Source organism: Trachypithecus francoisi, unplaced genomic scaffold, assembly GCF_009764315.1.
Source record: "Trachypithecus francoisi isolate TF-2019V2 unplaced genomic scaffold, Tfra_2.0 Lachesis_group9, whole genome shotgun sequence".
Lineage (NCBI taxonomy): Eukaryota > Metazoa > Chordata > Mammalia > Primates > Cercopithecidae > Trachypithecus > Trachypithecus francoisi.
The window spans coordinates 44499106-44513021 of NW_022681474.1; the positions used below are offsets into that span (position 1 = coordinate 44499106).

The 13916-nt window shown below is 45.4% G+C and overlaps 1 protein-coding gene across 4 annotated transcripts in view; it reads left to right on the plus strand.

Moving 5' to 3' along the window:
• Positions 1-13916, plus strand: part of SH2D4B (SH2 domain containing 4B) — a 116354-nt gene that overhangs the window by 53383 nt on the left and 49055 nt on the right. The gene's annotated exons all lie outside the window — the stretch shown is intronic.

Consider the following 13916-nt stretch of genomic DNA (forward strand, 5'->3'; position numbering starts at 1 on the left):
TTGAGACAGAGTCTTGCCCTGTCACCCAGGCTGGAGTGCAATGGTGGGATCTTGGCTCACTGCAACTTCCGCCTCCCAGGTTCAAGTGATTCTCTTGCCTCAGCCTCCCGAGTAGCTGGGATTCCAGGCACCCGCCACTATGCCCAGCTAATTTTCGTATTTTTAGCAGAGACGGAGTTTCACCATTCTCTACTGGTGACCAGGCTGATCTCAAACTCCTGACCTCAGGTGATCTACCCACCTTGGCCCTGGCTACTCGGGAGGCTGAGGTGGGAGGATTGCTTGAGCCCAGGAGGTCAAGGCTGCAGTGAGCCATGATTGTGCCACAGCACTGCAGCCTGGGTAACAAGGTGTGACCTTGTCTCATATTCTACCTTTACTGATGAATCACAGTCCTCATCCCGTAGAAACTCATCAAGAAGAGCAGCAGACAGATACATAGACTAAGGGCTTGGAGGGAGGATGTGGCACAAACAACGTGGTTGTCCTAGTGGGTCTCCAGAAGGGGTGTCATGAAGTGAGGGTTGCCGGTGATACAGGAATAAATAAGTCAAAAAGACTGGGAAGGGGACTTAGGTGGAGGCTCCAGCATGGGCAAAGGCTTGGTGACAAAGGAACATGTCATGCCTAGGAAGTGTGGGGTGGTGAGAGTTTGGGGAGTGTCAGGTTGGTAAGAAGTTAGGTGGGAAAGGGGAGGTGGAGCTAAGTTTGGAGGGCGGTGCTTACGTGCCTGGGAGTTGTTTTATTTGGGTATGGTAAGACATGCAGGCCCAGAAATGAGGCTTGTATAGGAAGATGTTTTTACTCACAGGTCCCTAGAGACAGGAGACATGGCAGGCCATGCAGGGCCACATGGGGAAGCCCCAGGGTGGGTCAGGAGGCAGAGGGAGTAGGGGAAAACATGGGCAAAAACATGGGCAAGAGTGTTTATTGTGATTTCCTGGGGAAGGGTAAGGAGAGGCAGGCTAGGCAGGCCTAGGATTGGCCAGTGTAAATAACTAAAGTGAGCTCTTAGGTGTAGGGGCTATCTCTAGTTTTGCATCATTTGGCTGTGGGGTGATTAAGGCAGGGAGACAGTGGCTCAGAATGTGAAAGCCCAACAAGGGAGGTAGTTGTGGGATGGGCTTCCGATTGAATGGTTTGCATATGAAGGTGCACTTGCAGGCAAGCCCTTTACTGTCCCTAGGAATTGGCTATTCCTGGGAGGGGCAATCTCTCCAGAATCAAAAAGTCCTCAGATGTCAAAAAATCAGAAAATACAGAAAATGAAAAGGCATGATTAATACACGTGGACAGTGGGAAATTTCCAAAGGCGAGTGACATGATCTGGCAGGGTTTTGGGAAGAGAGCAAGGAGGCTGTTGTGATGGTACACTTGAGTGATGATTGCAACTGGGGCCATATGGGGAGAGCAGAGATGTGGGGTGTCTTCTACTGGCCAGCCTTCTGGTCCTATCTTATGCCAGATTCATTAAATAGACTTGAAAATGGAGATACAGCTTAGATACCATAAAATTTAGCCTTTTAAAGTGCACAATTTAGTGGTTTTTAGTATGCTCAAAAAGTTGTGCAATCATTGCCAGTATCTAATTCCAGAATATTTCTATCACTTCAAAAAGAAACTCTGTATTGATTAGCAGTTATTCCTCCCCCCACCATATCCCTGGAAGTTACTCATCAATTTCTGTCTCTAGATTTGCCTATGATGGACATTTTATATAAATAGCATCCTACATTATGTGGCTTTTGATGTCTGACTTCACTTAGCGCAATGTTTTCAAGGTCCATTCATGTTATAGCAGATATCATTCCTTCCTTCCGTTTTATGGTTAATAATATTCTAATGTACGCATATACCACATTGTTGTTCATCCACTTAACAGTCGATGAACATTTGAGTTGTTTTCACTTTTTGGCTATTTTGAATAATGTTGCTATGAACATTTGTGTACAAGTTTTTGTGTGAACATATATTTTCAGTTCTCTTGAGTATTACCTATATGCCTAGGAGTGGAATTTCTGGGTCATATGGTATCTTAGTCTTCTATTTCTATAAATGAGTATCTGAGACTGAGTGACTTACAAAGAAAATAAATTTATTTCTTATGGTTCTGGAGGCTGGGAAGTCCGAGGTTGAGGGGCTACATCTGGTAAGGGCCTTCTTGCTAGTGGCAACTCTTCAGAGTCCTGAGGCAGTGGAGGGCATCACATGAAGATGGAAGGTACACTAACAGCCGAACTGGCTTTTTTTTTTTTTTCCGAGTCAGAGTTTTGCTCTGTTGCCCAGACTGGAGTGCAGTGGCGTGATCTCAACTCACTGCAACCTCTCTCTCCCAGGCTCAAGCGATTCTCCTGCCTCAGCCTCCCTAGTAGCTGGGATTACAGGTGGGTGCCACCACACCTGGCTAATTTATGTAATTTTAGTAGAGACAGGATTTCATCATGTTGGTCAGGCTGATCTGGAACTCCAGACCTCAGGTGATCCACCTGCCTCAGCCTCCCTAAAGTGCTGGGATTACAGGTGTAAGCCACCATGCCTGGCCCAAACCGGCTTTTATACAGGCCTGCTCTCTTGATAGCTAACCAACTCCCATGATAACCCATTAACCCAGTAATACATTAATCCATGAAAGGATTAATCCATTCTTGAAGGCAGAGTCCTCATGATCCAATCATCTCTTAAAGGTCTCACCTGTTAACTGCCACACTGTTTTCCAAAGTGACTGCACCATTTTATATCCTTACCAGCAATGTATGAGGGATCTAATTCCTCGGCATCCTTGGCAACCCTTGTAATCTTTCATGTTTTTTATTATGAAAGCCTTCCTAGCGTGTGTGAAGTGACATCTCATTGTGGTGGTTTTGATTTGCATTTCCCTAATGACTAATGATGTTGAACATTTAAAAAATGTGCTTTATGGCTGTTTATATATCATCTTTGGAGAAATGTCTATTCTAATTCTTTACCCATTTTTGAATTTTTGTTGTTGAGTTGCAAGAGTTCATTGTATATTTTGGATATTAATTTCTTATCAGAGATAGATATGGTTTACAAATATTTTCTCCTATTTTTTGGGTTGTCTTTTCACTTTCTTGATAATCCTTTGAAGCACAAAAAATTTTAATTTTGATGAAGTTCAATTTATCCATTTTTTTGGTTGTTTATGATTTGTGCCTTATCTAAGAAACCATTGCCTAATCCAAGGAAGGTCACACTGGCTTACACCTCTCTTTGTTCTAAGACATTTATAGTTCTAGCCCTTACATTTAGGTCTTTGATCCATTTTGAGTTAATTTTTGTGTGAGGTAGGGTTCCTACTTAATTTTATTTCATATGGCCATCCAAGTTGTCCAAGCACCATTTGTTGAAAATACTATTCTTTCTCCATTGGATGGTATTGGAATTCTTGTTGAAAATCAATTCACCAAAAATATGTCTGTTTCTGTACTCTCTGTCTCTCTCTCTCTTTTTTTTTTTTTTTTTTTTGAGACGGGGTCTCACTCTGTCACCCAGGCTGGAGTACAGTAGTGTGATCTCAGCTCACTGTAACCTCTGCCCCATGGGCTCAAATGTCTATCCTCCCACTTCAGCCTCCTGAGTAGCTGGACCACAGGCATGCACCACCACGCCTGGGGTTTTTTTTTTTTTTTTTTTCCTATTTTTATTAGAGATAGGGTCTTGCCATGTTGCCCAGTCTGGTCTCAAACTCCTGAGCTCAAGCAATCTGTCTGCCTTGGCCTCTCTAAGTACTGGTATTACAGGCGTCAGCCACCGTGCCTGGCCTGTTTCTGTCCTCTCAATTCTGTTCCATTGATTTATATGTCTGTTTCTTATGCCAGTATGACATAGTCTTGATTACTGTAGCTTTGTTGTACATTTTGAAATTGGGCAGTATGAGACCTCCGTGTTTGTTCTTCTTTTTCATGATTATTTTGGTTATTCTGAGTCCTTTATATTTCCATTTCCATTTTAGAATCAGCTTGTCAATTGTTGCAATAAAGGTAGCTGGAATTTTGATAGTGATTACATTAAATCTGTAGACCAATTTGGAGAATATTGCCATCTTAACAATATGCAGTCTTCCAATTCATGATCACAGAATGTCTTTCCATTTATCCAAGTCTTTAAAAATCTATTTATTTATTTATTTATTTTGAGACCGACTCTTTCTTTGTCACGCAGGCTGGAGTCCAGTGCTGCAATCTCAGCTCACTGCAAGCTCTGCCTCCTGGGTTCCGGCCATTCTCCTGCCTCAGCCTCCCGAGTAGCTGGGACTACAGGCGCCCACCACCACGTCCAGTTAATTTTTTTGCATTTTTAGTAGAGACTGGGTTTCACTGTGTTAGCCAGGATGGTCTCGATCTCCTGACCTCATGATCTGCCCGCCTCGGCCTCCCAAAGTGCTGGGATTACAGGCGTGAGCCACCATGCCCAGTGTAAAAATCGTTTTCAATAATATTTTATGATTTTCAGTGTAGCAGCCTTGCCCTTGTTTTGCTAAGTTTATTCCTAATTGCATATTCTTTCTGATGCTATTGTAAATAGAATAGTTTTCTTAGTTTCATTCTTGGGTTGTTTATTGCTAGTGCATAGAAATGCAATTGACTTTTGTATGTTGATCTTGTATTCTGTAACCTTACTAACCTTGTTTATTAGCTGGAATGTATATTTTTATGTATTCCTTATGATTTTCTACATACAGGATAATTTCATGTGCAGATAGAGATAGTTCTTCCTTTCCAGTTTGGATTCTTTTTATTTTGTTTTCTTACCTAATTGCTCTGGCTAGTGACTTGTTTTGGCATATGTGTGAAATCAATTTGCCAATCTTCACCTGGTTGGTATCCTCTGAGTTGATGGCTGGGATGGGGATTACGCAATGCGCCTTGAGGATTTGCCTTTAGGCAGGTAGAGCACTGCTGGTTGATTGTAAGTAAGTGTTTTTGTAGTGTTGGACAGTGGAGGAGGGGATTTAGGAAATTATATAAGGCTTTGGGTCCTATATGTAAAGAATTATGTATGTCTGTTAGAATGGTATGGAGTTGTGTTTCAGGAATAACTAGTTTGTTATTATATAAATCCAGTCACCCGTAGCTAGTTTGGCTGTTGGATTTTGTAATAGCTTAGCCTTTTCTTCCTGAGTGTAATTAGGGGCATACTGGGGGGAGAGAAAACAGGCGGAAGGAGGCTTAGGGGTGGAAAATCCGGCGGCTGACTTGGCAGTGATGTCAGCGAAATTGTTGCCGGCTGCTACCAGGTTAGATGAAGTTTGGTGCCCTTTACAATGTATAATGGCTACCTTGGAAGGTGCCGACAGTGCATCTAGTAGTTTGAGTATTTGGTTTTGTTAATAATAGGGGTACCGCCGGTGGTTAAAAACCCTCTCTCTCTCCAGATAACTGAATGAGTGTGTGCGATTAGAAAAGCATATTTAGAATCTGTGTATATGTTTGCTGTTTTTCCTTTTGATAGTAGGAGTGCCTTGGTTAGTGCAGTGAGTTCTGCCTGCTGTGATGTGGTCCCTTGTGGTAGGGGTTTTGCCTCCAAAACTGTGGAAGAGGTAACTACTGCATATCCTGCCTGTCTGTTTCCTTGAGGGTTGATAAAGGAGCTGCCATCCACAAATAGGGTTAGTTGTGCATTCTGAAGGGGCTGGTCATGCAAGTGTAGGTGGCTGGGGGGCTGGGCCTCCAGAACCTCAGGACAAGAATGTTTAGTATGGAGTGGTTTAAGAGAGCCTGGCAGTAAAGTGGCTGGATTTTCTTCTGGATTTTGTATAATTTCTTTTAATTTGTTAAAATTTACAGTTTTGTTTGAGGCTGTTTGCATACCAGCCAACAAACACTGAACCATTATGTCTCGCCTACGGCGCCCAGGCTGGTTTGCTTGGTAGTTCCAGTCTGGGTCTGCCGAGGGGACTGCTTGCTCCCCTAGTGGGATGGTGGCATCAGTTAAATGTAGTTGGTTGGCGTGCTGCCTGGCGGCCGCTAGGATGCGCTCTTGCTCCTCAGGGTTAGGGTGGAGGTTAGGATAACCTGGAGGTCATGCCAAGTTAAGTCATAAGCCTGACAAAGATACCTAAATTCCTTTATGTAAACGGTGGGATTAGCTGAGAAATCCCCTAAACGCTTTTCAATTTTGGAAAGATCGGCCAATGAAAAAGGGACATGTACTCTGACTACCCCCTCCGCCCCAGCCACCTCTCGCAAAGGTGCTAACACTGTAGGAGGTGTGGGGCAGGAGTGGAGGCATCAGCAGGGCACTTAGAGCGGGTGTGTGCAGAGACAGGAGACTCAAGACAGCCAGTTGGGTGCCCCGAAGGAAGCACGGGACTGAGTGGATTACTAGTAGGTAAGGAAGAGGAAGGAGGAGTCCGGGCGGAGGGAGGAGAAGTATAGGGCGGAAGTGAGGGAAACCCTAGATCCTCCGGCTGAACAGAAAGGAATGAAGACTCCTCTTTTTCGGGTTCCTGTGAGCCGGCGTCCTTGGCTAGCATAACTTGGGCCGAAGAGCACCGGCTACACAGGTCGGGACGAGAGCGTAAGGCCCAAAAGCCTTGTATGTACGTAATTTCAGACCACTTGCCTAACCGCTGGCAGAAATTGCTGAGGTCGGTCAGAACATTGCGATCTAGGGTGCCCTCCGGTGGCCACTGAGACTGATTGTCTAGTTTGTATCGGGGCCACGCCACAGTGGAAAGGAAAATTAACCGCTTCCTCCTAAGGTCTTGTTCAAGCTGTAAGGTTTTTAAATTGGCTAGGAGGCACCCCAAGGGAGTGCTCTTTGGAATTTGGACTGGGGGTTTCCCATTTGTTTCCTCTTTACCGACAACAATGGACCCAATGGACATGGGAATGGATCCCTGCCTGGCTTCAAAGCGTCCTTTGGAACCAGCAGAGACAGACGAGAGGCTCTTGAAGCCTAAGTGGAGATTACCTTCAGGCGGACGTCTCCGTCCTGAACGGGTCTCCCGAGCCACTTGGTGGCTCCAAATGGACCCCGGACCTGCGCAGGATTTCTGGCCGAGGGAGGTAAAGAGGAGACAAGGGCACTTACCCCAGAGAGGCCGTGAGAGTGAGGGAAGCGGGTCTCAGGTCCTGGTCCGTCTGTGGCGTGGAGCGAGGAGGAGGAGGAGGCTCCCCAGGCCCTGGGGGCCCCGAGGAGGGGTCTCCTCCCGGGTTTCGGCACCAACTGACTGTTTTTTTCTAAGACCACCAGAGCGGGCGCAAAGGAACCAGCGACTAGGCAAGGGTAGGAGCAAAACTGCAAGTTTATTTTGGTCACCTAGCTTCAGGGGAAGAAGGTGGGTAAGGAGAGGTCTGTTGGCCTCCGGCAAATGAGGCCCCCAGAGTTCTCCGTGCTGCTCTCGGACGGAGTTCCGGCAATCCCGACCGCAGTGGGGAGCTGGGAAGTCCGCGCGTGGCACTGGTCCGCAGCGGCTTTTCTGGGAGTGGGAGGGCGATAGGCGGGGCACGGGCGTGTCCGGGGGCGTTCCGCAGGTGCGACCAGGTAAATCTTGGTCTCTTCAGATTGACGTCACCTGGCGCATGCCCAGTTGGTCTGCACCTTCCCGGGCGTCGGCTGCATTTTCGCGCGCGCGCGGGAAAAGTTGGAGGGGGGGGGGGGATGAAGAACCCGGAAGTGCACCATCTTGCCTCCGCTCATCCAAACAGCTAGAACTTCCAATACTATGTTGAATGGAAGTGGCAAAAGGCACCCCTCTCTTGTTTCTGATCTTAGAAGTAAATTTTTAGTCTTTCATTATTTTGTTTTGTTTTGTTTTTTTTTGAGACAAGATCTCACTTTGTCACTCAGGCTGGAGTGCAGTGGCATTATCTTAGCTCAGTGCAGCCTCAACTGCCTGGGCTCAAGTGATCCTCCTACCTCAGTCTCCTGAGTAGCTGGAACTATAGATGCACACCACCACATCTGGCTAATGTTTATATTTTTTTAGTGACGGGGGTTTGCCATGTTGCCCAGGCTGGTCTTAAACTCCTGAGCTCAAGAAGTCTGTCCACCTCGACCTCCCAAAGTTCTGGGATTACAGATGTTAGCCACCATTTAATATGATGTTAGCTGTGGGTTTTCATACAGAACCTTGGGTTGAGGGAGTTCTATGCTTTCTTAGATTGTTGGGTGTTTTCATGATGAAAGGTGTTGGATTTTGTCAAATGCTTGTTCTGCATCTGTTGAGATGATCATATGTTTTTTGTTCTTTATTCTATTAACATGGTGCATGCCATGTCTGAGTTTCATATACTGAGCTAGTCTCACATTCCTGGGATAAATCCCACTTCTTTATAGCATATAATCCTGTTTATATGTTGCTAGATTCCATTTGCTACTATTTTGTTGAGGATTTTTGCATCTGTATTCATAAGGGATATTGGTCTGCAGTTTTATTTTCTTTGATGTTTTTGTCTGGTTGTGGTATCAGGGTAATACTAGCACAAGCTGGAAAGCGCAAGTTGGAAAGCACAAGTTGGAAAATGTTCATTCCTCTTCTATTTCTCATGATGAACTTGTAAAGAGGAATCAATTTTCCTTGAAACATTTAGTATAACTCACTAGTGAAGACATCTTAGGCCTCGGGTTTCTTTGTGGGAAATTTTTTAAATTACGAATTTAGTCTCTTCACTTGTTATGAACCTTTTTCTCTTGAATAAATGCTTCTTGAATTCCTGTAAGCCTTTGGTTAATTTCTAACAATCTGAGAAAGTTGGTTCTGAGGATTTTCCAGTGTTTTCATTGTTTTATGGCGGAGAGGATTTTCAGAGGTCCTTAATTCACCTTTTCCGCTGATACATTTTTAAGTTGACATATAATTAATTTGGTGCCAGTCCTAAAACACCCAGAACTTCTGGGACAAATTTGGGGCCATAACTGGGCAGTTGGGAAGGTGGATGGGTGGAAAGTATTTAATTTTGTGTTGAATCTTTTTTTTATTCCAAGTGACCTAGTATGTAATCAAATGCTGGAAAAGGAATAAACCAAACAGAATCTAAAAAAAAATTAAAATTTAAAATTTAATTTTTATTTTGTACAATTTTTGCACCATGAGGCAGTTGCAAGTTTTAAGACACCAGTGTTCCTTTTGCTTCTCAGCATTGATGTCCTCAGTCAGATTTTCCTAGGTTTCTTGGGCCCTGGCAGACAGAAGGCTGTGTGCCCAGGCCCAGAGCAGAGATTATCCTGTATGCAGATGTCTCAGAGTAGCAATGCCAGCACAGTGCAGTGCAAACTTCATCTCTCAACCAGGCCTTCTGTTTCTCTCTCCTAGGGACTTACTGTTGTATTTACAAAAGAGCTTGAAAACTGGGCTGTCTTTGCTCTCCAAGCTCCCTTATGGCCGCTGTTTTCACACATGTTTATGCTGAAGCCCATCGGGTAAGGAAGGTGCGAGCAGCTGGCTCGGGTGAGGAGAGTGAGGGGCCCATGGTCCCTGGCCCCCTGAATCCTCCCTGCATCCTGTGGCTTCAGGGACCCCTCTGTGAAACCCTTTGGGCTGTGTGTAATATATTTTCAACACTATTGCCCTGGCCTAGTGGCTGCCTTTAGCTTGAGAATTTTTTTTTCTATTAGGGACAGTTCCCTTCCTATCTGAGTGACCGATGCACTCAGAAGCTCTTTGAATCAATGAAAGCCTAAGAGATTGTGCTATCCACATAGAGCCAAATCTCAGGCCCACCCCAGCAGTGTAAGTGGGGGCCAGACTCCTCTGTCCTCTCCTCCTGGAGCACCAGAGTGGCGAGTCCACCCAGTTCTTCAATTTCTGCTTAATAGCGTGTTCAGGGAGTAGTACTGTCGTTGGTTTGTGGGAGGTGGAAAATGATTGGTTCCCTCTATTTGGAACAAGAATGGAATCACACTATGGAATGCATGTGTATGCAGTTGAAATTACAGTGGGATTTTGCTTTTAAGTCTCAATTCCTTTTACTTGGGTATTGGCGTGCCCTTGGGCTGGAGAGCGAAATGTGGGTGGGGTCTGTTTGTATTCAGGACCATGCCTCCTTTTCTCTGTTGACCACTTCCAGCCTTGGGACCTGTTTCACTGTTACTTCTTCCTTTCAGAGTTAAAATTATACAAATGCAACATTGTGGTCAAAGCTCATTTTTTATCTGGGGCAGGCTCCTAGGCGATGCTTCAGGGGCATATGCTCAGGAGAGAATGTTCCCCTTGCTCGTTGATAACGACTAGGCAGCTGTTGTTGAACTGTTTCATGCCCATTCACACATAGGTTGGAGTTGTTTTAAGAATTGCCAAATATTGCTAAAGACTGTGCCCTCACTAAATTCATCTGAATGCCCCAAACCCTGAGAGTTCACAAAGCCCTAGGACATTCATTCTCATGAGCCAGGAACAGCCTCACAGCAGAGCATTGGCATTCCTATTGTATTGATAAGGAAATTCAGGCTCAGACTCAGTAGGGAGGTCGGGGCATCAGGCACAAATGAAGGTTTTTCTTTTTCCTTACTTTTGGCCTAGTGTTCTGGCCTGCTGGTTAGGTATCTTGAAAAGCAGCCTGTAGGAGGAATGTCTTTAGTCATCGGCCTCACAGGCCTCCAGTGGTCCATGCACAGGAAGTTCCTCATGGGTTCCGTGCTGTGGAAGTCTCTTAAACATACTGCTGGGCATTCCCAGGACTGCCGAGGGGTGGCTGAGGTTGCCGGAACACTAAGCAGACATTACATTCTATAACAAGTTTGTTTGAAATGACAGAATAAAGGCAGATGGAGGCTCTATCTTTACTGAAGCTCAGTGCTGGTGGTAGCTCAACATTGATCTTACTCACCGAACGTTTCCCAGCAATGCTTCCTCCTGCCGCTTGGGGGATATGCTTGTCATTTGCACCCAGTAAGACTGAGGAGCAAAAGTATAGCTTGGCCTTGGGTATCCTTGGGTTCTGCATCTGCAGATTCACTCAACCTCTGACAGCAAATATTTGGAAAAAGCCAAAAATAACATGACAATAAAAACAAGAACAAAAATACAGTATAGAAACTATTTACATAGCATTCATATTGTATTAAGTATGATAAGTAATCCAGAGCTGATTTAAAGTATATGGGAGGGTGTGCATAGGCTACACGCAAACACTACACCATTTTATAAAAGGGGCTCGAGCACTCACAAATTTTGGTATTCATGACAGATGGGGAGTGGAGGAGGGGTTTCCTTGAACCAATCCCCTGAGGATGCCGAGGGACAACTGTACATCAGCTGAGCTCCTACTGTATGCCAACCATTGTGTTAGACATATTTCCTCCCCTCAGAAATCTCAGCCTGGAAGAAGAGGCTTACATGCCCGAGTTACAGTTCAATAGGTAGATGTGCCAACATAGGTTTGTATAAAATACATGGGGAGGCTGGGCACAATGACTCATGCCTGTAATGCCACGACTTTGGGAGGTTGAGGCAGGCAGATCACCTGAGGTCAGGAGTTGGAGACCAGCCTGGCCAACATGGTGAAACTCCATCTGTACTAAAAATACAAAAATTAGCCAGGGGTGGCTGTGTGCACTTGCAATCCCAGCTACTCGGGAGGCTGAGGCAGGAGAATTGCTTGAGCCCGGGAGGTGGAGGCTGCGGTGAGCTGAGATTGTGCCATCGTACCCCAACCTGGGCAACAGAGTGAGACTCCATCTCAAAAATAAAATAAAATAAAATAAAATAAAATACATGGGGAGAGAGTGAATCCCTTTCAGAAGGGAGAGCATTTGGAAAGGCTCTGCAGAGGAAATGGCATTTGGTTCAGAGAAAATGGGTGGGCAAAGAAGGTGGGACAGGGTGTCATAGCAGAGCAAAGCAAGGTCATTGTGTGCATAGGTCATGGTATGTGTTGCAGTGTGGTGGCAGCCTGGGGTTCCAGTGATGAAAAATGAGGCTAGAAAGATAAGATAAGAAAGTTAAAAAAGAATTCATTCATTTAAATTCGGGACAAAAGAAGAGGCAGATGGAAAGAGGAGGCAGAGCAAAGGTTTATACTGACAAAAAACCATGAACCATTACAAAGTGGTCACCAGAGGCTATTGCAGTGTGTGGGAAGGAGCACTGGACTGGGAGTCCTGTCCTAGCTCTGCCCACTTACTAGTGTGACCTTGAGCAAACTCTTGCTCAGTTGCTCAGTTTCCTCATTTGTAAAATGGGGTTAATCATGTTGAGCTGAGGCCTTTTGGGAGGGTGAAATGAGAGAGAGGAAATAACGGTGCTTTCTAAGTTGTAAACGTCTGTGTTCATGAAGTGCTCTTCTTTTTTAGCTACACGATGGGATGGAAAGTTAAGAGCGGGGCTGGTTTCCCATTAGGGATGGAGAATGGAAATTGTCTGGCCCAGGAGCTGCTTGATTGCTCATTAATGTTCTGTGTGGCAACTGAAAATGGGAAAGCCTCTGAAAAACAAAGAAGATGTGATAATTCAGGCCCCGTGGTTTTAGTTCCTCATCTTAGCCTTTCTTAAAGAATGATGAGTTAAACTCCAGAGCCTGTCATTCAAATCCAACAAACCCATTCTGCACTCAATTAATTTAATATGAAAGATATAAGTGGGCCATTAATCTATGGGGGAGCAGCAGTTTTTGATAAAACACCCAAATTAAATTCTCCAAGTTAGAAAAAAAGGAAATTATCCCATTTAGTATCACTTGAATACCGTTCGTTATTCAGTTCAACAGAGAATTCAGTCAGTTATTCAGCAGAGCTCTGGCTTCTGAGACTCTGAATACATCAGGCAGAGAAATTCATTTCATAGTTTTTCAACTGTGAACTTGTAGGAGTGTGGAGTTAGATAACATCTAGCTGCCCAGAGATTTAGAGATGAGCTAGCCTGACTTGAGAAATGATATTATTTGTGAAAACTGGACATTTATCATTGCTGTAGTTACTAGGTTAGAAATGTAAGCAGGATTTTGGAGTCATCAGAGGGACTTGTGTTCACCTCTGGCTCCTTGACCTGTGTCATTCTGGTTGTGGCCTTTAACCAACAATCTGCACGCTGGTTGTCTCACTTCTTGCCAGGTTGTTGACAGAGCGCAGTGGGAAATGTGGGCTCAGGCCCAGCTTGGGGTCCAGTGATGTGGGTTCCATTCCCTTTTCTCTTAGAGTGTGCACCAGAGTCGGGGTCAGTGATACTAAACTGCTGTAGGCTTGAGATGGGTAGAGCCGGAAGGGGCTTGTAGGGGTAGAGTCTGGACTGGGAGTGGAGTGGGCACAGCAGAATTTTGGGCTGGGAGGACAGCTGAAGAAGAAGACAGACGAAAGGCTTTCTCTATCCCTTGATGGGATGGGACATTGTGCAGTTTCTCCTTGGACATAACTGGCTTGAAGCGCTCCTTAAACTCTAGGTGGCACATATTTTTGGTATTATAACTCGGAATAATGCTAGCCTGAGCGCCCATGTGCCCGATTCGTGTCCTGCTTAGGGTCATCTTTCCTCTTGAATTGCTCAGGAATCCCTGGGGGCTTTATGGTTCCCCAAGCTGAGTCATTATAACATTCATAGGGGTGTGAAGTGCTCTGGTCTTAAGGAACTCCTGCAGTGGCGCCTGGAGGCCACAGGGGGTCACTGTTGGCAGCCATCAGGCGTGGCTCAGCAGGGTTCAGGACCACAGGAGTGGTTGGCTGCCGACCTCAGAAGCCTCAGATAAGGGTTGAGAGAGCCCTTTCTCTAGGCCCAAGTTTAGCTGTGGTCGAACTTTGCTTACCTCATCTTGAGTCCCAAGCCCATTCTTCCACCAAGGGACCATGGCTCCAGCAGGCCGAGTCACAAAAGGCCTGTGTGATTTCCTTCAGCATCTCGGCTGCCTGTTTTCCCTCCCCGGGGTCAGAAGCTTTTCCTACTCATACTTGTTTTTTCCATTCTCTGACAGGAGCCCCTGACTCCACACATCCCCTCCGCTCTCACATCACTTCCCCACCTC